Source organism: Myotis myotis, unplaced genomic scaffold (genome assembly GCF_014108235.1).
Source record: "Myotis myotis isolate mMyoMyo1 unplaced genomic scaffold, mMyoMyo1.p scaffold_m19_p_4, whole genome shotgun sequence".
Lineage (NCBI taxonomy): Eukaryota > Metazoa > Chordata > Mammalia > Chiroptera > Vespertilionidae > Myotis > Myotis myotis.
In genome coordinates, this window is record NW_023416346.1 from 27818525 (window position 1) to 27826150 (window position 7626).

The following is a 7626-nucleotide window of genomic DNA, read 5'->3' on the forward strand; positions in this document are numbered from 1 at the left end:
AGTACCCCGGCCTGGCACTGGGGTTGGGGGCATGGCCTAAAGTCCCCAGCCCAGGCTGGGCGGGGGGCATGCCTTGAGGTCCCCCTTCAAGCCCTGTGGGCAGTGGGCTCAGCCTAAGGTACCCCAGCCTGGCACCGTGGTGGGGGTGCACCCTGAGGTCTCCCATCAAGCCCCGTTGGGTGGAGGGCATGGCCTGAGGTCCCCTGTCAAGCCCCGCTGGACAGGGGGTGGTGTGGCCTCAGGTCCCACGACTCGGTGCCAGGGTGTGTGGCTCGGTATCAGGTCCCCTGGTCCAGTGCCAGGACAGGGGGCATGGCCTGAGGGTCCTTTCCTGGTGCTGGGGCAGGGGTTGTGGCCTGAGGTCCCCCATCCAGCCCTACGTCGCGGGGTGTGCAGCCTGAGGTCCTCCGTCAAGCTCTGTTGGGTGGAGGACACGGCCTGGGCTCCCCCATCAAGTCCTGCTGGGCTGGGGGGCATGGCCTGAGGTCTCCTGTCAAGCTCTGCTGGGCAGGGGATGTGGCCTGAGGTCCTCCGTCAAGTCCTGCTGGGCTGGGGGGCATAGACTGAGGTCCCCCTGCCTGGCGCCAGGGAGGGGGATGTGGCCTGAGGTCCCCTGTCAAGGCTCACCGGGCGGGAGGCACAGCCTCAGGGCCCCTGCCCTGGCCCAGCGCCACACAGCCTCAGGTCTCTGTTGATTGCTCCTTAGGCTTGTTATGGGAACTTGGCCTCCACTGTGGGCGCAACTACCTTGTGTAATGGAATCCCTGCCTTTGCTGTGGGTGCAGCCATCTTGTTATGGTGTGATGGTCAATTTGCATATTCCATCTTTATTAGCTAGGATATGAGAGAATGGATGTTAGCTGAACCTATTTTGATAATCATTTCACAAAATATGTAAATTATCATGCTGTACACCTTAAACTTAGTGACGTATGTCAATTATTTCTCAATAAAACTGGAAAATAGAAAGCAAGAGAAACTTTAAATGTTTTAAATTACTCATTGCCCTGTGATACAGGAATCCCCCCTCTAACTAGTTATCCAGAAGAATTGAAATCAGCATCTCCTCCAGATATTAGCACCACAATGTTCATAGCAGCATGATTCGCAAGAAGCGAGATGTGGAAACCACCAGTTGAGAAGTACTGGTGAGATGTGCATTTTAGAAAGCTCAACGATGAATGAATAAAGAAAACGCAGGGTGTTCTTTCAATGGGATAGTATTCAGCCTTAAAAGACAAGGAAATTCAGCAAATGCAGCAGCATAAATGAACCTTGAAGGCATAATACTAAGTGAAATATGTCAGTCACAGAAGGACAAATACTGCATCTTTCCACTTATATGAGGAATCAAAAATAGTCACACTGTTTAGAATCAGGGTAGAATGGTGGTTACTAAGGGAAGGGGAAATGGGAACTTGCTACTCTGTGGGATTAAAGTTTCAATTATACAAGTACAATAAGTTCTGGAGATCTGCTCTACACACTGGGCCCTATCTGAACAATACTGCATGCTGCACTTAAAATTTTTAGGAGGGTAGCCCTAGCCAGTTTGGCTCAGTGGATAGAGTGTTGGCCTACGAATTGAAGGGTCCCAGGATCGATTCTGGTCAAGGGCACATGCCTGGGTGGTGGGCATGACCCCAAGTAGGGGGCATGCAAGAGGTAGCCAATCAATGATTCTCTCTCACCATTGATATTTCTATCAGTCTCTCCCTCTCCCTTCCTCTCTGAAATCAATAGAAATATATTTATAAAATTTTTAGGAGGGTAGATCATGTTCAGTGTTCCAACCATAATATCATAACTTTTTGTTAATCTTCACCTGAGATTATTATTTCCATTGATTTTAGGGAGAGTGAAATGGAGAGAGAGGGACATTTGTATGAGAGAGAAACATTGATTGGTTGCCTCTGCACGTGTCCATACTGGTGTGGGGGATCAAACCTGCAACACAGGCCTATCCCCTTGACCTGGAATCGAACCTTCTGTGAGCAACAGCAGCCAGGGCAATCATACTTTTTAAAAAATAGAAAAGATAAACTCCCTTTGCCTTTTTTTTTTTTTTTTTTTTGTCTGCAAAGCTCCTGATTTCCCCTTCAATTTTGACTGATAGTTTTACTGGACAGAGTATTCTTGGATTCAGTCCTTTGCTTTGCATCACTTTGTATACCTCCAGCACAACCAACAGACACAAGAGACTGGGGGCGGGGGGACGAGAGCAAGTGCTTGGGCGTAGGGGAGGCCGGGGGGAGGTCAGTGGGAAAAAACAAAAGAGATATATGTACTACTATTTGTAATACCGTAAACAATAAATTTTTTTAAAAAAATAAATAAATAGAAAAGAAAATTACCAAGACTCACATTTACTGAAATAAAATGACATCAAACACACAATCATACTATAAAATAACATGTCAAACTGTGTTTAAGGAGGGTGGTCGATTGGTTTTTTAAATTTTTTCATTCTTAATGTGTAATTTTTAAGAATGTCATTCTTCATGGGTAATCAGAACTTCAATTAACCTTAAGGCACCCAAGAAAGGTTGCTGTTATTCTGAACACAAGCTACAGTAAAAAGTGTCTTGTCAGATCACTGAGGAGAAAGCAGTCTGCTATATGCCAGACGCTATGTCAGGTGGGTGAAAGAGATGTTACATAGATGCGTGAGAGGTATTCCCTTCCCTCTGGCTGGCTGCAGGGGACATGAAGGGCTGTGGCAAGACTTGATGGGTGGGAACAGGTTTTATCCTTCTGGAGCCTCGAGACATGGAGTCTAAGGCCCATCCTGACATCAAGATCGCCACACTGCTATAACAACTGGCACGGAAGTCTGTCTTGCTCTCTACACTTGAAGATCAAACCCTGGCGCAGGGCCTGACATATATGGACATATGTTAAATTGTGTGGCCAATGAAAATACATTGAATAATCACACTCAATAATCACACTCTGTTTCTGTAACACACAAACTTTCCCACAATTTGAGACTATCTCTCAAAATTATGACTATAACAGTTAATGTTTTAATTACACAGATTTGTGTATCCATTAATTCAAAAATTAATAGGAAACACTGACAAGCAGGCCAGGCCTCTTATTTCTCTGGGAAAATAAACACCACTGGACAGGAGCTCCAGTGAACCCCCTGGCACCTGTCCTGGCTTTCCCTGCCTTTCCTCCTAAAACAATAGAGGGACATCCAAGCCCTCAGCCAAGGCACACACCTCTGCTGGGCACATGGTACCATTCCCATGAGGACTTTGCTCCTACAGTATTGTTCCTCTTCCTCCTACATCAACAATTTATTTCTTTCTTTCTCTCTCTCTCTCTCTCTCTCTCTCTCTCTCTCTCTCTCTCCAAAAACAAGCACACACCCTGACCTCCCATCTTCTGAAAAAACAACTAGATTAATAAATCACCCTTGACCTAACTCCCCTTTTTTCTCATTTCTTTGATACCACAACAGGAAAAAATATTGAAAGAATAACCTACATTCACTTTCTTTATTTTTTTTAAGTATATTTTATTGATTTTTTACAGAGAGGAAGGAAAAGAGATAGAGAGCTAGAAACATCGATGAGAGAGAAACATCGATCAGCTGCCTCTTGCACATCTCCTACTGGGGATGTGCCCGCAACCCAGGTACATGCCCTTGACTGGAATCGAACCCGGGACCCTTCAGTCCGCAGGCCGACGCTCTATCCACTGAGCCAAACCGGTTTTGGCAACATTCACTTTCTTATCTGTCATTCTATCCTCAACCTTCTCTGCTCAGGCTTTTAACCACAACATCCTCCCGAAATGGCTTTCAGGATTACTCTTAACCACCAGGTCACCAGATACACTGGGCAATTGTCTATGCTCTCGCCACCCAACCTCTTAGCACTCGACCCACTTTAATTGCTCCATGTTTCTTGACATACTTCCTTGCTTGTCCTCTGTGTTGCCATGTTCTCCTGGAAAGGCTCCTCAGCCTGCTGTGCCAGAGATTCCCCATTGGCTACACACCAGAGTGCTCCCTGGCTCAGTCCCTAAACTTCTTCTCTACTGACACATCAGTCCTGAGTCTGTACAATTCATATAAATGCTAATGACTCCCATTTTGATAAATAGAATGAGCTACACACAAGGATGTCCCATAGGTATCCCGAGCCTAACATTTCTAAAATTTAACATGTCCTGAATTTTCTGCAAACATCTGCTCACTCCCCCAATCTTCTCCATCTCAGGAAATTGCAACTTTGTTCATCCGATGGCTCAACACAAAACCCCTGTCAGAATGCTTAACTCCCTAATTTTCTACCACATCTTTCATCCAGTCCTTCAGAAAATCTTATCAGTACCTTCAAAACACCCCTGCAATCCCATCATGTCTCACTATCTCCAGTCCCACCACTGCAGCCCAAACCACTTTCATTTAATACCTTCAATATTACAAAAGTGGTGTAGCTCGCCTGGTTCCTTCCCTCTTTGCTCACCAGCATCCATTCTCCAAATAGCAGTCATTTTTTAAAGTACATGCCATTTGTCTCTCTCTTGCTTAAAACCTAACGTTTTTTTCTCGGCACCTCAGAGAGATCCAAACGCCTTGCCCTAGTCTACAAGGCTATTAAACAAAATGTCTTCCTCTGTGCCTTCATCATCTGCTACTCTTCTTGTGTCTCTCCAAGCTCCCACATCTCAGATTTCTTTGTCCCTCAAACACACATTCTCCTTGAGACATCCTAAAATCTAACTCTGATGTCAAAACTACACCCTACCTGGATCCAAGAGCACTTCCTACCGTGAGACACTCAGACACAGGGAAGACACCATCCATAAGCACTGAGAAGCAGCAGACCTCTGGGTAGGCAGCTGCAGTGGGATAAACACAGGGAAAGCCTGGGGTAAATTTTCACATTTCTTTTTGTTGCTGTTTGTCAATCCTCTTGGGAGGATATTGTTTGCCTCGATATTTAAAGAGAGTGGAAGGGCTGGAGGGAGGGAGAGAGAGAGAAACATTTATGTGAGAGGGACACATCCATAGGTTTCCTCCCACTTGGTCCACAACTGGGACCGGGGTTTGAACCTGGAACCCAGGTACATGCCCTTGACCAGGACTGGAACCCTTGATACTTTGTTATGCAGTCCAATGTCCTAACCACTGAAAAAAACCAAACAGGACAACATTCAGTTAAAAAAATCTTTATTGTTGAAATTATTACATATTTCCCTTTCCCTGTATATTGCCCTCACCAACCCCCTTTACCCCCCAAACCTTCACCACCCTATTGTCTGTGTCTATGGGTTATGCATATATGCATATGAGTTCATTGGTTGATCTCTCTTCCTCCCCTCAACCCTCCCCTGCATTCCCTCTGAGGTCTGATGGCCTGTTCGATGTTTCTCTGTCTCTGGATCTATTTTAGTTCATCAGTTTATGTTTTTCATTATATTCCACAAATGAGTGAGATAATGTGAAATTTATCTTTCTCTGACTGGCTTATTTCGCTTAGCATAATGCTCTCCAGGTCCATCTATGCTGTTGCAAGCGGTAAAAGTTCCTTCTTTTTTATAGTGTAGTATTCCATTGTGTTGATGTACTACAGTTTTTTAATCCACTCATCTGCTGATGGGCACTTAGGCTGTTTCCAAATCTTAGCTATTGTAAATTGTGCTGCTATAATCTTTGTCTTTTTAAGCAATATTATCCTCTATGCTTTTGGCTTGTGAAATTCCCACAGCAAATTTGTGCTAAATAAATTGCTGGGGTTTTAGAAGAATTTTTAGGTTATTGAGAGTTGCTGCCCAAACTGAAATTCTCGAATAGTCCTCACACACTCTCACTATTTACAATTTAAATGTCCCATTTCTATAGTCACTTCTCCACATGTTCTTACTGATGATCCCCCAGCAGGGCCTCTCAGCTGCTGGGCTGCTGACTGCTTCTCAGTGATATCCAACATTACTTACTTCATGCTTTAGGAAAGCAGCTTTCTTTCTTTGTCTTAAACAAGTAGATTTAAACTAGTTCAAGTCATAAACAAGTGAGTTAGAAATCATACTAAACCTATACACAACAATATGAACAATTTTTGACCAAATGGCTCAACACTAGGTAAACACTGATAATTTGGAGACACTGACAACTGGAGGTACTCAAATTCTTAGAAAGATAACTTATCCAGAGGATTATGCTAAACATTACAGGAAATATAAGATGAAAGAAGGGCCTTGTCCTCCAGGGAAGCATAATGTAATAGAAACACAGCACAGGATATGACATCAGGAGACCTAAATTCCTGTCTAAAACCTGCTACTAGTACCCTAGCCAGTTTGACTCAGTAGATAAAGCATTGGCCCGAGGACTGAAGGGTCTTGACTTTGATTCCGGTCAAGGCAACATACCTTGGTTACAGGCTCCTGGGGCATGTACAGGAGGCGACACATCAATGTTTCTCTCTCTGTCTCTCTCCTTTCCTTCCACTCTATCTAAAATTCAATGGAAACATATCCTTGGGTGAGAATTAACAACAACAACAACATTTGCCACTGGTAATCTATGTGACCCTCAGGAAGTCACGTCTTACATCTCATACATATTCTTTACATGCCAAAGAGAAATATAAATGGAACTTATATCATGAGGTTAAAACCTACCTAACAATAATAAAAGTAATAATAGTTGAGAAGAACGTGCCAGTGAACCAGAAAAGGTTTTTAAAAACATAATGGACAAAAAACAAACAAACAAAAAACCCCATAAAGGACTGTGGTTCCTAATCTAGGGAGGAGCCTGACCAGAACCAAACTGCCTCTTACTAAAGGAGGCTCTGGACAAGCCTAGTGACAATTTTTGGGGTGGTGGCCCTCACTGGGGGAGGTTCCCTGTAGAAAGGGCAGCCAGCAGCTGGAAAGCAATGTAGGAATAATCTGGACTAGCAACACTTCACTCAAGTCATGGAGAGATTGAGCCCTGGACAGTAGTTAAAGCATTAGCCTGTGCACTGGGTCTCAGGTTCATTCCCGGGAAAGGGCATGTACCTGGGTTGCAGGTTGATCCAGGCCCCAGACCAGGGCTGCATTTGGGAGGCAACCAATTGATGTCCCCCCCCCTCTCCCCCTCCCTCTCGCTCCCCCATCCTCCCTTCAACTCTTTTTATAATCAATGGACTAGTGCAGCCATTATGGAAAACAGTATGGAGTTTCTTCACAAAATTAAATATGACCCAGTGATCCCACTCCTAGGAATATATCCTAAGAAACCCAAAACACCAATCAGAAAGAATGTATGCACCCCTATGTTCATAGCAATACAAGTTACAACAGCTAAGATCTGGAAACAGCCCAAGTGCCCATCAGTAGATGAGTGGATTAAAAAACTGTGGTACATTTATACCATGGTATACTATGCAGCAGTAAAAAAGGAACTCTCACCCTTTGAGACAGCATGGAGGGACCTGGAGAGTATTATGTTAAGTGAAATAAGCCAGGAAGAGAAAGACAAATACCATATGATCTCACTCATATGTGGAATCTAATGAACAAAATAAACTGATGAACAAAACAGATCCAGAGACATGGAAGCATGGAACAGACTGTTGAATCTCAGAGGGAAGGCAGGGGGGTGGGGTGAGAAGAGAT